This window comes from Giraffa tippelskirchi, chromosome 8, assembly GCF_054371585.1.
Source record: "Giraffa tippelskirchi isolate mGirTip1 chromosome 8, T2T-mGirTip1v1.2.pri, whole genome shotgun sequence".
Lineage (NCBI taxonomy): Eukaryota > Metazoa > Chordata > Mammalia > Artiodactyla > Giraffidae > Giraffa > Giraffa tippelskirchi.
In genome coordinates, this window is record NC_137282.1 from 149,261,804 (window position 1) to 149,280,237 (window position 18,434).

The following is an 18,434-nucleotide window of genomic DNA, read 5'->3' on the forward strand; positions in this document are numbered from 1 at the left end:
CTAAGCATATACACACAAAATTTCAGAAGTACCAAGAGGCCCTGCTCTCCAAACTCTCTCTTCTTGGGCTGCTTATCAGAATAGCAAAATCCCTACCACGACTTAAGTGTCTTAGGTATCCAATCCCCGTGATAAAATAACTAGTAACTCCTCAGCATAAATTTGCTTCAGAGTGATCTAGTGATCAAGAGCCAGAGAACATAATCAGCTGAACAGTGAAACCATAGTACGAGCAGGGAATGCAGGAAAAGCTTTATTGCAGGAGAAAAAATCTTGTCATTAGGGCGGACTGGGTCTCGGAAGCAGGAGGATTCAGGAAACAGGAAAAGAAAGGCCCAGAAACGCCTATCAGAACAGACGCAATTTTAATCCACTACAAAGTGAAACCATCAAGACTTGGCTTTCTGTAGCAGATGGTATCTCAAGATTTATTTTCTCAGCAGCAGCACCATTGGTTAGGTAAAGCCAACATGTATTCATTGGAGAGGAGAGACCAAGTCTTGCTCTTCGGTTTTGCTTGGAATTCTGCCTCCTCCTCTCCCCACTGACCTGGGCACCTGCCATCCCTTTGTCCACAACCACTGTTACTTCCTCTGTTCTTTCACTCTTTTCTCCACTTTTTTCATAAAATTCCAGGAGTAAGAATTAAAACCCTCTACCTTAGTAAAAGGAGGCACCATGTTTTTATAAGTTTAGCTACCAAAAAGATTTATACTGAAGAAAATTGTTGATTTGTTTACTCAGAGAACACAGACATGGCGCAAGGGTGTGGTGGGAGAGAAAGCCTAGTCTATTGATGTTAAGTCTAAGTTTTATCCCCAGGACCAGTTGTTTCTCATCATTATCATTGTGGAAAAATCACTTCTATTTAAGTTGCAGACCAACATTTCAAACCTCACCAAAACATTAAAACGTTCACTTTTTGAGTGGGATGATAATGAATCAGAACTATAGAAAGATTTGTCTGAGCATCCTTTCAACCAGACCTCGATCACAGCGCAAGTCCAAATAGTGTCTGACCTCTGGATATTAGAATTACAAAAGCCTGGGCAACAGGTCAGCAGATTCCTGCCCAATGTCAAATGAGAAGTCTAAGTAAGTCATTACATGAAGTCTATGCTTCTGTGTCCAGTAGTCAGGCAAGCTCTCCTAAGAGAAGTTCTCAATTCTCATGAAGCAATAAGCCCCGTTTCCTCTGAGAATGTGACCAAGGCTTCAGTTTTACAAGCTGAAAAAGTTCTGAAGGTTGGCTGCACAACAATGCAATATACCTAACGTTTTTGAACTGTATACTCAGAAATGGTTAACATAATAAATTTTATGTGTTTGCTATGACTGAAAATAAAAAGAAACATATCTAGCCCATAATCTGGAAGTAACTGCTCTCTCTTCTAAATTACGATTGCATTTTCACTGTATCTCTCTTAAGATATTGATCTAATAGGAATTTACTTAGTATAATGGTGCTAACTCATTTGATTCCTTCAAGTAGTAGCTACTAGTATCAGTCCTCCTTTTGCAGACAAGGAAATTAAGGCCCAAAGTGATTAAATAAACTTGTCCAAGATCATAACGACAAACTGATGGCACTGATAGCATCTAATTCATGTGTCACCTCCTTTACCTCTTACACACCCCTCCTCCTCTTTCAAAAGAATCTTACAAGCTGCAGCCCCTCCTAACTTCTCTCATCCACCTTCTGCAAGCAGGCTGCCCCGCACACCATACCCACTCCACAGCTCTCCCAAAGGTCACCTACGGCCTCCATATCTCTGCCACTCAGCTTTGGAAGCTTATCTCACTTAAGTTCTATGTACAAAGGGCTGTGTCTGTCCCACCCTCTTCCTACTGGAAATTCTCTCTTCCCTCAGGTTTCTGGACACCATCTTCTCCTGGTCAAGCTCCTCTTCGTCTGACCAGTCCTTCCTTATCATGTTCTTAACAGATTTTCTTCCCCAAGCTCCATCAAACAATGGCTAATGGGTGACAAAATGAGTAGTTAAGATTTACTCTAAACTGATTTGACACGTCCACAGGGTTCTCTTGAGACTTGTGTAATAGGTTCTACGGGCTCCAGGATGTGAGTCCTCTGGAGCTGTCTCTTGAAGATTAGGATTGTACATCACCTACCTCACGCCTCCGAACGTCTGGCACACTATCTGACACATCATAAACCTTAACAGAGACTTGTACTGCAGAATCTTACTATAACTAAACTCTCTCCTTCAAGTCTGCTTTCCTAGCACACAACGTCACTTTTTATTGAGACAAGTTCCTGAACTACTCAACTGTCCCCTTCATTTCAAGGACAATTAAGGGTGCAACAACGGGCTCCAGACTATAGCTAATGCAGAGGCAGGATATCCTCATTGTCCTTATTGGGCTCAGCCTTGCCATGTCTGTCTTGGAGCATCCCTGAGTTACTGTGTAGGAACTTCCACTGGACGCTGCCGTGTCCAGCTGCTGTTGTCCCACTTGCCATTGCAGAAGGTCTCACCCCACTATAACAGCATTAAATGAGATCAGGACATTTCCTAATCCACTTAATTGAGTAAAATACTTGAACCTCTAATAAGAAAATTAGAGGAAGCTCAAAACGTGTGTGCAGCATTGACATATATACATCACTGTGTGTAAAATAGCCTGTGGGAGCTCTGCTCGGTGCTCTTGATGACCTAGAGGGCTGGGATGGTGGGGGTAGGAGGGAGGTTCAAGGAGGAAAGGATATACACATACATATAGCTGATTCGCTCTGTTGTACAGCAGAAAGTAACACATTGTAAAGAAATTATATTCCAGTAAGAATAATAATAAAAACACGTGTGAACATCCAAGTTAGTTCCGTTTAAGTGAAGAGTAAATAAGGTGATATACAGATAAAATCCGCCATAATATCCGACCGACAGGAAATTACACAATGGCAGAGTTTTGTTCTTTGTTACCCTTCCTTAAAGTCTTTGTTTTACCCACCAGCCTCCATAAATGGTTTCCATTTCATCCTTTTTTGAATAGTACATTCTAAAGTCTACTTCTGATCTGACCTCACATGTTTTCATATTAGTCCTATGCTCAGCATAATGGAATGTTAATAGGCTGTTATGATTTACTCTACAAAAATCAATGGTGTAGATGCTGCCAGGTAAATAAGCTACTTTGGTGGGTATGCCTATCCATACGGCATTAGGTACCATTTGAAAAGTGACTGCATCAAGGGATGAAAATTTATCCCAGGGAATTCAGAGCATTCTTGAATTGATGTGTGTGTGTGTGTGTGTGTGTGTGTGTGTGTGTGTGTGTGTACACACACACGCATATATGGAGAAAGATGTCTCACCTAATTTCACACATCTGAATAACTGTTGAGGTAGTGGCTCAGAAGTAAAGAATCCACCTGCCAATGAAGGAGACACAGGTTCAATCCTTGGGTCAGGGGAATCCCCTGGAGAAGGGCGTGGTAACCCACTCCAGTATTCTTGCCTGGGAATTCCTGTGGACAGAGGGCCCTGGTGGGCTACAGTCCGTGGGGTCGGAAAGAGTCAGACATGACTTAGCGACTAAATAACAACAACCTATCCTTATTAGTCTGTCATACGGACAACATCCAAAATAGGGTAATATTAAGATAAAAATTCAATAGCAAATGATGACCACTAAATTGTAAATTTTGGAAGGCAGTCGTCTGGTACACGAGGATTAATTTTTTTAAGTCTAGAAAAAAAACGCCTAACATATAACCAAAACCAGAAAGTATATTATAATAGGATATTCAAGATCTTAGATGGTAGTTTTTAATCGAAAATTTATGAATTCTACGTTTCAACATATGAAAAGTCATTCTTTGATAAGTGTGACAGGACATGAAGTTGACCCATGAAAGTATCGATTTTAAAGACTTTTTTTTTAAAGAGATCACAATGCTTTGAAAGATGGGAAAAGAAAGGCCTTTCTAGACTTCTGAGTGTTAGAGAAAACATTCTCCTACCAGAGTTGCCTTGAAATATGTGTGTACTCAGAGTTAAAGCTTTTTTCAACATTTTTTTTTTTTTAATAGAACACATGTAAAGCAATCACTACCAAGCCCAAGGGCTCTACTCTCAGGAGCAATGGTGTCTGAAGCTCAAATATCTCAAATATCCACCCAGAGAAACAACCACACTAAGGGGAGTGAGACGTGTGGGGAGCTGGCCTATGGTAGCCCTGGAGAAAGAGTATTTTTAGTCAGTGTCTTACTTTAGGATAGCTAACTACTGAGTAATAAAACAACACACCAACTTTTACTCAGTTTTATTACTTAAAATTCTCTATAGACAATGAACCCCTTGACTACCTACACAGGGAGCTGAGCATGCCCACTGGCTCCCGACTCTTATACACACTACGTGGAAAGTAATTATCATCACCACCTCCATGAAGCCTTCCCCAACTCCTCTCTCGGAGTACAGGTTACAAATTGTGATTTTCTGTTTATTTTTCTTCCTACCTGGTAGATGATGAGGTTGTGGATCCTGGATTTACTTTTCCAATATTTCCAATGCCTTGCAGAGTACCTCCAATACAACCAGCCTTCCACAGTCTCAGTAATTTAAGGAAAATCCATTGAGTATTTGTTATTGATGAGGTTCTTCCCTATGTGCTGGGTTCCAGCAGTGAACCAAACATAGGAAAAGGCCAGTTTTCATTGAGCTTACGTTCAAGTGATGTTGGAATGGCTCCTGTTGGAACACTGGAGAGACAACCATATTTCTTCTTGACGGCTTGGAAATTTACTCACTGAAATAAAAAGAAACATGAATTTGGCCTGTTTTTACATCATTCTTTACCACTGTTAAGGCCAAAACCTGATTGCAAGTGAAATTTAGAGGCTTGGAACTATCACTGCGTGTGTGCTAAGTTGCTTCAGTCATGTCCAACTCTTTGCAAACAAGGGCCCACCAGGCTCCTCTGTTGATAGGATTCTCCAGGCTAGAATACTGGAGTGGGTTGCTGTGCCCTCCTCAGGAGATCTTCCTCAACCAGGGATCAAACCTGTGTCTCTTGTCTCCTGCATTGGCAGATAGGTTCTTTATCACTAATGCCACCCGGGAAGTCCATAGTCAGATATTAAACCTTCCAGAATTTACTAATAAGTAAGCTATATTGTTATCTCACTCATTTCTAGATCACTGAAGATGTTTTCAACTTACTGAGTATATATATGGTGCATACATGCTCAGTCACTAAATTGTGTCCGACTCTTTGCAACCCCATAGACTATAGCCACCAGGCTCCTCTAGCCAAGGAATTTTCCAGGCAAGAATATTGGAGTGGGCTGCCATTTCATCCTCCAGGAGATCTTCACAAACCAGGGATCAAACTCGCATCTCCTGTGTCTCCCGCATTGGCAGGTGGATTCTTTACCACTGAAGCCCATATATATGGGTCAAACATAGTAAACCTCAACAGTAAGCTCCTAGAATACCAGGACTGGGTCCCATTTTCCATTTATCCCCAGCCCTCAACAGACCTGACGAGTAGCAAAGCACTCAGCAAATAATGAATGAATGGCAATATGACTACACTAGCCACTGTGAAAACTGGTTGAAGAGCTTTGGTTATGTTTTTCTGGTTTTTCTTCCCTGTCTCCTATTAATTACATTTTGAGCCACTTACAGGCAGAGATGCTCTGTCTTCCTGTATAAATCATGTACAGAACCCCAGATGGTGTCACGCTCATGTGGCATGTGTGTTGCATCAATATTTGTTCATTGATTTGTTGCTCAAATACCACTACTGAGTCGTGTTTGCCTGGCAAGTAGTGCAACTTTAATAATTAGTGTCTGAAGTGGGAAAGTGCATTTCTATTAAAAAAAAAAAAAAAAACAAGGGTGAGTGTGAAGTATTGAGTTTGACACTGGTCTGCTTGGAAGTATGCTGGAAGGAAATGCATTTCAATAGCAAAAAAATATAAATGCATAAGATATTAGGGTAATACCACATTTGTTTTACACACACACACACACACACACAGGCTTGTTGAGTAATACAAATACCTTCAACACCTCTGGAATCTGAAAATTCACTCTGTATATTTGCAATGTACAAGCATCAACTATTGCTCCAGGAAATGAAAAGACTCATTCCTATATCCACAGTCACTAAAAGATTCTTCTGACCAAAATACACGCACTCAGTGTGTTATCAGGCTCCCAGAGGTTGAACGAGGTGTTTTAATAAACTGCATTTCTGATTCACTAAAGATTAACCAGAAAGCTGTTTATGGTTCAAGCCATCTGATTGGAGAAAAAAAAAATTGGCAGGAGCAGTACAGACGATGGAATTAAATCTCGCCCAATAAAAGGAACCCTCTCCTGTACTTATCACTGAGATTTTTAGGAATAAATTAAGTTCACTTTTTCATATAATGAAAATAATCTTTGATGATAAAGAATTTTCAAGTAGTGCAAGACTGTTTTTGAATTAGAATTTTTAATGTGGTGAACTGTGATGATGCTATTATAGAATACTAGGTCAAAGGTATACAGATCCCAGGATATACTGGGGAAGGACACCTAAAAAGTTAAAACTTTCCATGTTTTACTATCATTCATCTCTCCTAAGAGAGATGCTCAAAGAGAGTATATGTTGATTAAATAATTAGAATTTTTGAGTTCTGGTTACCTGAGGCTTAATTTTATCTTCATTGAGAAAAATAACTCAATATTCTGAGCTCAAGCAGTCAGATCACAGCCAAAAGCAATGATGTTGTTAATGGTTAATTGAAAACTCTTCTGAATTATTAATGATGGTAGCATAATGGCTGCCTTCAGATAAATACATATTTATTTCAATTAAAGCTTGTCCAAGGTAAGATTATACTGGAATGACAAACTAGTATACTCTTCAGAGGTATTACATTAACATTACTTTATACAATAAATAAAGCCCTAAAACCTTAGGTACGCGGAAAGTCTTCTGTAAATCTCACTTACCGGCCAGTGCTGAAGTACTAAAGTTACCTGTTTATCTCCTTGAGGGCATAAACCATTTCTTACTCATCTTTGAGTTCCAAAATGTAGCTGAGTACCCAGCACATAATAGGCAGGGAAAAAGGCTAAACTTAACTCTGATCATTATCTATTATTTATACACAGCAAACTATGGCTCAATGTTTTATTTTTTAAAAGATACTGACTGGAGCAAAATGAAAATGTATGAACAACAGAATGGAGTTTTAAGACAAAATTTCAACAGATGCCCGGAGTATTTCCAACTGCAAATATTTATGAGACCCTAGTCTCAATGTAACTTGTGTCCCCTTCTAAAGGATAATAAACTAACGGAAGGACAAAATGCACTATTAACTAGTGCATATGATTATCTGTTCTTGGAAAGCATCATAAGCTAAACCCCGGCTATGGATGAAAATCAGTCTTTCGGATATTTCTTATGGGACTATATAGAAACTGTGGAGGTATCCAGAAAATACAGAAATCTTTTGGGGATTCATTTCCCTAAAGTTTGAGTACACTTCCTTCCTGTATCATATCCAGAATTAGAATACCGAAAACAGAATTCATGCAAACGCAGGTGTAAAAAGGCATTTCTATTCAAAGTAACATTTTTAATCCAAAGGAAGCTTCACTGCTAATGAAGTTTCACCATTAGTTTTAAGCCTTGCTTTGAAAGTTCTATTGATTTTAGACAGTTACATATTATTTATGGGATTTCCCTGGTGGCTCAGATGGTAAAGAATCGCCTGCAATGCAGGAGACCCAGGTTAGTTCCCTGGGTTGTGAAGATCCCCTGGAGAAGGGAATGGCTGCTCACTCTAATATTCTTGCCTGGAGAATTCCATGGACAGAGGAGCCTGGAGGGCTACAGTTCATGGGTCCCAAAGAATTGGACATGACTGAGGGACTAAGACACACAGTATTTATCCCAAAAGTACCAAGAGAAAAAAGGCTGGGGTGGGGGGCGGGGAAGGGAGTGAGCAAGAGGAAAGATGAGGCTCTGGTCAAGTCCACGTGTGCCGGTCTGGCCATGCAGGCCTGTGGTTTCTGCTGGGCTCTTCCAGAAGGGCATGTCCTCACAAAGCGTCTATGAGCTCAGGCAGGAGCAGGCGGGCAGGAGCGGTGTCAGAGAGCAGGGCCAGGAGGGTTCTCGTGGAGTCAGCAGACACAGCGCGGAGCACAGACACAGCAAAGATTCCACAGGAGAAAACCACCAAGGGCAAATGTGGCCCCAGTTCTGAGAGACCCGGTAGTTAGAGGAAAGGCTTTTTAAAACTCAGTGGAAAAGGCGCACACACAGCAGGCACCAGGGTAATTACCAAAGCCACTGGGCCTGTCTGCCAAGCGGGGCTGATGTGGCCTCGTGACCAGGTTTTATTCTCGGTTTCTGCTGCCCTCTTGTCCCTCGGCTCTTCCTGCTCCCGCTGCTCAATAAACCAGCAGATGTTTGTTTCCTGTCCCGCAGACCCTGGGCTCTCCGTCCCCGGGTGTGTTTTGGCATCTACTTCAAAAGTTGGAGGAACTTCCCTGCACCTCAGATGGGAAAGAATCTGCCTGCAATCCAGGAGACCTGAGTTTGATGCCTGGGTCAGGAAGATCCTCTGGAGAAGGGCATGGCAACCCACTCCAATATTCTTGCCTGAAGAATCCTATGGACAGAGGAGCCTGGAGGGCAAAAGTTGGAACATCTGTGAAATGGACCAGCTTCCAAAATGCTACTTCAGGATAATCTAAAGAATTTATTTCTACAGATCCAAAGACTACTCTGAATTTTCCTTCCAAATAGACATCAAGCACAACCCTGACAAAGGCAGTAACCAGGCCATTTTTATTATTCTAGGCAAATACACACGATTGTTCAAATCTGCAGGGGGGGGCGGGGGGGGGGGCGTTTGCTTCCAGATCTCTCCTGAATTCCATTTGCTCCCACTTCTCTTGACTCTCCACACAATCTTATTCACTCCTGTGGCTTCATTACAGGCTACATGTCAACGACTCCCAAATCTCTCCCTCCACGCCGGACTGCTCGGCTCAAATTCTGACCCAGATATCCGAGGACCTAATGGACATTTCAAGTACAAACTGCTTCAAACTGCACTCCTCCTCCTCTTGCCAGCGCACTGCATCACCCACCGGCCTCCGCCTCTCACTTGGGAGTCATCCTTGACTTCTCTCTCTTCTTCGCCTCGCGTCTCATCAATAAAGCTTCTCTGGCCTGAGCCACGGTCTATTAACCAAGAGGAGTTAGACTTCTGTCAGAGGTGAGCACGGTCTCGGAGGAACTCTCTTCTAGGCTCCAGCAAGCGATGCCATATTGCAGTGGGCACCCACTGTGTAAGCTCAGCCAACCCCCCTTTCATTCTGTCTGTGCCCCCTTGAGGCCACTTCCCTATGCCCCCATTTCAAAAGCACTAGCTGGTTCTGCTGAAGAAGGTAATGGCAACCCACTCCAATACTCTTGCCTGGAAAATCCCATGGATGGAGGAGCCTGGTAGGCTGCAGTCTATGGGATCACTAAGAGTCGGACACGACTGGGCGCCTTCACTTTCACTTTTCACTTTCATGCGTTGGAGAAGGAAATGGCAACCCACTCCAGTGTTCTTGCCTGGAGAATCCCAGGGATAGCAGAGCCTGATGGGCTGCCGTCTATGGGGTCGCACAGAGTCGGACACGATTGAAGCGACTTAGCAGCAGCAGCAGCTGACTCTGCACAGGACCCATTTCCTTACATCTCTGGGTGGGGGTGTTGGGGGGGGATCCCCTTTAAGAAGCCTCTGTAAACGTGAAAGCTTCAAAAATCAGTTCTCATTTGCCAACAGTAGCATCTCCAAGGAAAATTCTTCAAGTATGAAACAACAACGTATTTCATAAAACAAACCCAAAAGGAATCCAACCAGTCCGTTAAACTGTAATAAGCTGCAAAGCCTGACCTAACCGGAATGGAGAGTTGAAGTTGTGACAGGAAGAATAGAAAATGAAGTGAGGAACGGTGGAAGGCCACTGAAGGACTGAGTGACCCACTGCCGTTGTAGACACGGCACATCTTCTGTTCAGCATCAGTGTTTTTCAGCCTGTCCTCGAACTGCTGAAATTCAGCTTGGATGTTGGTACCTTGGGAGGCTACACTTCAACACTGGACTATCAATGCAACCCCAAGCAGAATTATTAAAGAGTCCAGTGTCTAATTCAGAAGAGCGGACTTAGTTTCAGCTCAATTCAGCTTTGTGAGGAGAATATTTCAGCCTGTGGCTACATGTCAATAAGGGTCTTTTCCTTGCTATCTTTGGGGAGCAGAGTCACCATTTCTAAGGCCAACCCCACACAAAAAGTGTGCAGTATCAAGTGTCAGGGTACCACCGGACAACCCAGACACTGGTGGCAGCTGAAAGGACAGAGTTCATGCGTGCTGCTTTCCATAATGAAATTAATTCTCTTTACCCCTGAGTTAAGTTGATTACTCAAACTCTCAAGACTTCTCCTCCCTCCATCCCAGCCGACTCACGTTTTCCTTAGGCTGATTGACGCTAGGAAAACAAGTATTGCATTATGCCTGACTCCTTGGAATGAGATCAGTTCTCGTTTCAAATTCCCTCTCAGAGCAACCCTGAGGCCACAGACCCCGTTAGAGATCTCAGCTGCTCAGTGGTGCAGAATGGCCTAAGCTACGGCAAGGAAGCACAACCTAAGTCACAATCAGCAAACACATCCTAACCCCAGACTGGCATCTTCACAGGTCTATTCCGATGTGCTGGGCACGGACAAGACACATCTGTAGCTAGCCCAGTCTCAGCCCCTCCTCCAGAGGCTGCTCAGCCAAGGCGAGGCTGCGGTGCAACGTTCAGCAGTGATTTTCTCCAACTGGCACCATCTGTGCCTGCCCTGCCAGACGTGCTGACAGAGCAGGCTGCGTAGACCATTACTAATCCCCCAGGGTCAGTGGGGTCAGGTCTGCAACACGATGCGTATAGATTTCAAAGGCCGGCCTTCCCTCCTTGCCAGCTAATCAATCTATGTTGAAAAGCAAGCACATTTGTATTCTACTTTATTTTAAATTTCAGAGAAAAAAATCTCATTTTTAAAGCTTAGCTTGAGGATTGCTTGCATGTAATCAGCATCCTGATTCCACTTAAACTGTACAAGATCTTCGAGGGATGAGGCTCACCTGTTGATTCTTTGCCAAAATCGGGGAAAGAGACCAGGAGGACAGCTCTCCTCAGACTGATGAAAAGCCTTAAACCAGAGACACAGAGGAAGGACAACGTGGATCAAAATTCAGACTCTCCTGCAAAGCCCCTATCCCAGGGCTGAGTCTACAAAAGCAGAGTAAGCACCAGCCAGAGAGTGTAAAGTCAGGCTGGTAATAAAAATGCAGCAAATTCGGCCATGAGGATGTTCCCTACTATCAGCTGCCTTCCAAGGTTCTACTGAATACCTAGTATGTGCCAAGAGCTTTATGCTCCTTTGCATCCCTATCACTAAGGAACAGGGATATCTTGTGAGTCTAGAACTCAGCCTCTTACTGGCAAGAAGAGCCCCAGAGCCCCATGAGAACAGGAGGGTGGCAATCCTGTCTTCTGGGTGCCAGGGGTAGCACAGACTTCCTGCAGGAACTAAATGAATCTTTCTGTTGTCAAGACCAACTACTGTAATCATTTCTTCATAGTAGATGGTATGTTATTCTAGATCTTCAAGTCCAACGATGACTCCCATCTGATAAGAGTCAGTCCCACAACTAAGACATCACCATGAGCTCCAAAGAAACTAGACCTTTTGTTTACAATAATTAAGGGTTTAAAGAAATCTCAAGATAAGTGACTTCATCGTCTTACTTGTGCTTAGATATCAGTTTCTCCACTTACCAGAGTTTAAGATGGGCTAAAGGAGTAGGAGGAAGGAGGAATTTGTGGGTTAAAACATCATGAACAACTCCTCTAACTCAGATCACTTTCCTTGTAAAGTGAGCTGGGAGGGTCACATATCTGACGTGGCTGCTTCAGCACTATTTGAGGCAGGTTTGCCTGAGTTCCATGGAGTAATTTCTTCCAGCTTTCCCAAGCTTCAAGCAACTACAGACTCCAGGCAAAGCTGGCTGCCAACACATCCACTCTTCCTTGCTCACAAGGGTGGCTTTATATTGTCTAAAATAAGACACACAATCACTTATATCCCCTTCAACTATTCAAAATCAAAGAAAACACTGCTGTCTTAACAACAGACCTCTTCTCTGCCTTTAGACTTATCTGGATGTTATAAAACAAACCCAACACACAAAACAAATGGGAACATTTAAGAGGAGATCATGTTTCATATCTATTCTATCTTTACTAACCCATCCTGAGACCTCCAGTGTATGGAGAAAGATTTCATTCTATTTATAAAATGAACACTTTCACATTCCAGGATGGTTTGCTTCAGTCTCTCAGAAAGATGTGAGATTTTACTAGGCCTAACTTCACACATTGGGCTTTTCGCAGAAAGCTTTATGACATCTTTCCCCCATGTCTGAGCCCTGTTCTGTTTTAGTGGCTTGACTTGCTCTAAACACCAGTATCTCCTTTTTTAAACAAAGGCTGCCCAACATTCAGTCTCATTTGTCTCATTCTGCTGGAGCAAAAGATAACGATCTAGACAGAGGCTTTCACAGTGTTTTACCTATAACTTGCCTAAACCACCAACTGACAAACAGGTTCTGCCCAAAGGTACCCAAGGCATCCACATAGCTGCACAGACCTGTACCTCCAACACTGGTTCCAATACAAAAGCAATCAGTGGAACGATCAGACGGCAGGATGCCTAGATGGTAGAATGTAAATCCTTGAGGGACCTAAAGATATCAAGTCAAGCAAAGAGGTAACAAAGTAATGGCAGAACTATGGCCACAGATTCTCAACAAACCCAAAATAAAACTACCACATGACCCAGCAATTCCACTCTTGGGTGTATATCCGAAAGAAACAAAAACACTAATTTGGAAAGACATATGCACCCCAATGTTTACCACAGTATTATTTACAATAGCCAAGATATGGAAAGAGTCAGTGATGGATGAATGGATAAAGAAGATGTGGCAGGCATGTATATATACGCTTGTGTACGTACGTACACACACACACACACACACACACACACAATGGACTACTACTAGGCCATCAAAAAGAATGAAATTCTGTCATTTGAAAAACATCAGTGGACTTGAAGAGTATCATGCTAGGTTAAAAAAGTCAAACAGAAAGTCAAATGCTGTATGATATTACTTATAAGTGAAATTTCAGAAAGTACAACAAACTAGTGACTAACAAAAAAGAAAGACTCACAGATATAGAGAACTAGTGGTTACCAGCAGGGAGAGAAAAGGGGGTAGGAGCAATATAAAGGTAGGGGATTAAAAGGTACAAGATATTCTGTAAAAAATAAATAAATAAATAAATAAGAGACAAGATTATATTGTACAAGACAGGAAATATAGCCTATCTTTTGTAATAACTATAAATGGAATATAACCTTTAAAAGTTGTGAATCACTATATAATATACCTATAACCTTTGTCATCCTGTACATTAACCACACAATTAAAAAATATGACCACACAACTCACAGAGCAAGACCTACACATCCAAGTTCCAAGTGGAGATGGAGACAGATCCATGTTTCTTAAACAGCCCAATCATCTTCAAAAAGGAAAAATAGATAACGGCCAAACTCTGTTCTACTTTAAGCAACTGACAATCCTAAAAAGTTACCAAAAACATCTTGAATTGTGTCTCCTTGATTTCTAAAGATTTAACCATAATTCATTAGCCTACTACTGAAGGGAAGTATTTGTGGGGTTATTTTTTTAATTCTCTCATCAACTCTATGCTTTAATATTCACATTTAGTAATTAATTTTTGTACTCTGCAAATGCATAGTTCAAGAATATATGACTACACTTATAAGGGAGAAGAAAAGCCCTCATTTCTGAAGATGTAACAGAAGGACAAAAAGAGATAAGGTCCATTTCATTCTCTGCCTTTCCTAACCAATTAGATTTTATCTGATTTATGAAGATCTCAAAGGAAGATTCCTGCTTGGTCCTCAAAAACCCAATCTGATAAGAAGCCAAATTACAGGAAGTCCCCACTCTACTCCAAGCCTTGACTGGGGCCCTGGGACACTAACAAGATACCATCTCTGCCCTCTCTCATCACTTCAAAACAAATGAAAAGCAACACTTTTAAGTCTTTACCACTATAGTGTTTAAGAAAGAGTGGCTTACATGAGATACCGACCAAACATCCATCTTTCATTCTAGGTTCAAAAAAGTGGGGGCAACGATTTCCAGAGTGACAGGACTAAGAAATGCTTTGGTTTCTGATATAATGTCAGTGTAATATTAAAAACCAGTTAAGAGTGATCAAAGGAACCTCAATGAAACACTGCGGTCACTCTTCCTTCATGTGTCATTAGCGTTTGCCCAAAGGCTGCCTCCGTGACTTATCAAAACAGCTTGCCCTAGGCTTGCTCTGCTTGCAGGAACCAGATTTCAATAACAACCCATGTCTGATCTTGAGAATGCTTAAATACTTAAAAAAAAAAAGTTGATATGTTTCTTCTCTATATAACCAGTCTTTCTACAATGCTTTTACATCTAATCCCCAAGAATCTTTAATGGAAATAACTTAGGACTACTAATTACCCCAAAGAAACTCTTACTGTCATGCCAGAAATGGGTCACAGGAGGGAAAGCAAAGATAACCACAAAAAGATGTGGAAAATAAAAAGGAAAAGGACTTCTCTCTGTCCTGGTGTGTTATATGTGTGTAGAAGCAAAAGACTCACTCCAGGAGCTCTGATTTCTAACCCACAATCCAGAAACCACCAAAACACCATTTGGCCAAATTCAAAATGATTCTAAATGGGGCTGACTCACGTGGTTGGCATTGCATTTAATGACAACATCAGCACACATTGTTGTAACACAACATATTTAAGGTGCTGAGGCATAGTCCTTGCCTATAAATACATTTTAATACTTTTTCCAGATGTCCCATCTATTTTCTCAACCATATGCATAGTTCAACAAACAGGGCAATAAATAAGACTGACTTTTTAAAGGCTCAGGATTATATTCTATTTTTAGATCTTTATTGATTAGTCCACAACTTGCCATCTCTTCCCTTCTATGGTGGAGTCAATAGTGTACCTTCTGCTTCATATGATTCTTTTTAATGTCAACTTTTAAATTCACAGAATTGCAGGGTCCTAACATTTCAGAAGTGAGAGCGCCTGGGAACCAACTAGCACATATTTCCTGTCACAAATGAGACTAAAGCTCAAGCAGTTAAGTGACTTACTCAAAGTCACATAGTTGGAAACCAGTCAATCGAGTTTTATAGGCCAAATGGAAATATACAGAAACAAAGCACCTAGACATGCAAAAATTTACCATTTTGGTTATTTTGTATCTCAATAAACTGTAAATAACGCAAAGTTTATTTTTAAAGATATCTAAATTAATACCTTGTAAAATGAAATTTAAAAAAAACAACAACTTATTGCCATCATTTAATGGTTTGGTTAAACTCTAGTGTTTTTATAACCACCTTTCAAAGCTAAGCACATGTTGAAACTAACTGGACCACCCAAGTCAAAATTTTAGTTATGCTATTTTATGTTTATTTGGTTTGTTTCTAAATGTGTATTTAAGTGGCAAAGTCATAAAGGGAAGAATTAATGATAATCGATACCAGATCTGCAGCCATGGAGCTAGCTCCCCTTAGTTTACACAATTTAGTGAAGTCAGCCAAGGGGAAAAAATATTCTAAAACGAGACAGCTCTGGGTAGTTTCACACAAGTCCCCAGCTATATGCTGTATTCTGAAAGCAGAATTATCCCAAGACCAAAACATGATCCTCTGAAAGATAGTCAACAAAAGGAAAACATGGGAGACCTGAGCAGTACGAGGAAGTACCCAGAGATTTAATGCTAGGGAAGAATATGCTCTTGGCCCTCCTGTTACCTTCAGAACCGTCACAACTCTCAATTCTAAAATGAAGTACACACTTAGACTCAGAAACAAAAGATACGTTTACTAAGGTGCACGTGGTTCATATTCCTAAGGAATGTTGGTAAGTTATTGGGAACTCAGAATACAGCTTTCTCACAGAAACAACACCAGTCATTAGGTTTCCAGACAGACCTACTACAGAAACTTGTTTTCCATTCCATCTATACCTGAGGTGATAACTGCTGGTAATTTATAGAACCCAGGCAGGAAAGCAGACCTACGGCCTGAGGCAGCAGTAAACAGGAAAAGGGTTTTGTAGGGACCCAGAGGAAGTCTGTTTTTATTTACCTTCTCCTAGTGCTTCTTAACATCCAGCTACATTAATGGGCAACCAACCACCCCCCCAGACCCCCACAACCCTGCTTGGCCTCTACTCTCTGCCTGCCCACCCTCCTCTTTAATACCTGCTCTCCAGGGGAAGAAGAAAGAGGCAGAGGCAAAAAAAAAAAGTGTGGTAATTCCCACCTGCCCCTGCCTCTAACAGGCAGTAAAGCTAAATGAGCGCGTAGTACCCGGGACCCAGGGCGCAGGGGAGGAAATGAGCAGCCCCAGAGGCTGGACGGGGAAAAGCCGCAGCACCAACACCTGAAGCTAACATGCCTCAGGGCAGCCAGACTGGGTGCGTTGTTCTTGTGAAAAGGGCTTTGAGAAGAAATCGGCACGCTCAGAGAAACAACCAGGAAAGCAAACTCAGTTGGCCCCTTGAAAAGCTAGGAAATGGAACATCTCTTCCCTAGAACAGGTGTCAGGGTATGAAATTAGCATGGACTGGGCTTCCCTGCTGAAAAGTGAAAGTTAAAGTCGCTCAGTCGTGTCTGACTCTTTGTGGCCCCTTTGGAATTCTCCAGGCCAGAACACTGGAGTGGGTGGCCTTTCCCTTCTCCGGGGGCACTTCCCAACCCAGGGATCAAACCCAGGTCTCCTGCATTGCAGGCAGATTCTTTACCAGCTGAGCCACAAAGGAAGCCCTCCCTGCTGGCTCAGTGGTATAAATATGTACCACTCTGCTGGCCATCCTGCCAGTGCAGGAGACACAGGTTCGATCCCAGAGCTGGGAAGATTCCACATGCGGCAGAGCAACTAAGCTCGTGTGGCACAGCTACTGAGCCTGAGCTTTAGAGCCAGGGAGCTGCAACTACTGAACCCACAACCACTGAAGCCTGCACATCCTAGAGCCTGGGCTCCACAACAAGAAAAAGCCACCACAATGAGAAGCCTGCGCACTGCAACTACGGAGTAGCCCCCCCGCAACTACAGAAAAGCCTGCACAGAAGCAAAGACCCAGCACAGCCAAAAATAAATAAAATTATTTTTTTTAAATATTAGCATGAGCTGCGATTGAGGTTCACATAATTCCAGTGATGGGGGCAAAAACCAGTAACCTTCCAGAGCTGCCATGTGCACCCCTAAATCCAGTTAATTATCTCAATATTCTGCATCTCAAATTAGGGTAAGAACAGCACACAGTTGGTGATCCATCACAAGTAAAGAACTCCAAACCCAGCAGAGCCTGGGGCCTATTTGATTGTTGCTCTTCAGTCACTCAGTTGTGTCTGACTCTTTGGGACCCCGTGGACTGCAGGACGCCAGGCTCCCCTGTCCTTTACTATCTCCCAGAGTTTGCTCAAACTCATGTCCATTGAGTCAGTGATGCCATCTAACCGTCTCATCCTCTGTCACCAGTTTCTCAGCTTTCAACGGAGTTCCTGGAGAATTCCATAGCCAGAGGAACCTGGTGGGCTACAGTGCATGGAGTCCCAAAGACTCGGACACAACTCAGCAGGCACAAGCCTTATCAATAAAATCCACTGCACAAAAGCTGCCAACAAGGTAAGCGATACCATGAAGTTTGCAAGGCAAAGCCATACTCCTAGAGAAGTTCTAACCAGGGAAATCCACAAGGGAATCCTCATCACCAGTGGGCAATCCTCCTCACCCACGGTCTCAAAAGATATCAAACAAGTATTCTTAAAATGGAACTAAGTCCAGCTGAAAACAAGGCCTAGATTTTCAAAAGTATATGGAATCAGAATTACCACCACTCAAAGGGCTCCAATTCGGTCCAGCTCAGGGCTGCGCGTCTTTGCCTGTGAGCCGCTGGCTCCACCCCCGCAGTCCCCGCCTCCCAGAGGAAACGGCTCCAGACAAGGAGGGGCAGAGGAGAGCACCCCAAGGCTGCAGCAGCAAGAGCCACCCTGGGGTGCTGATGCCGTCGTCCCTCAAGGCGCCCAGTTCTCAGACCACAGGAGTCGCCATTTACCACGTGTGGCAGAAACGGGCTGGGGATCGGACCAACTTGATGAGTTAATTCAGCGGCGGCAGTAAAATTCGCATCGGCACCGGCATGAGGTAGTCCTGTGACTCCGGCAAATCTCGAGATAATGAGGGAAGCAGTGTG

The 18,434-nt window shown here is 42.7% G+C and overlaps 1 long non-coding RNA gene across 1 annotated transcript in view; it reads right to left on the minus strand.

Annotated features, from left to right (window-relative positions):
* LOC145516661 (uncharacterized) overlaps positions 1-18,147 on the minus strand; it is a 236,467-nt gene extending 218,320 nt beyond the window's left edge. Inside the window, exons 1-2 of the long non-coding RNA XR_014061623.1 lie at positions 18,073-18,147; positions 4,481-4,770 (exon numbers count right to left, since the gene is read on the minus strand). This is a non-coding gene — a long non-coding RNA (uncharacterized LOC145516661). The remainder of the gene's footprint in view (positions 1-4,480; positions 4,771-18,072) is intronic.
* Between the last annotated feature and the right edge of the window lie 287 nt (positions 18,148-18,434).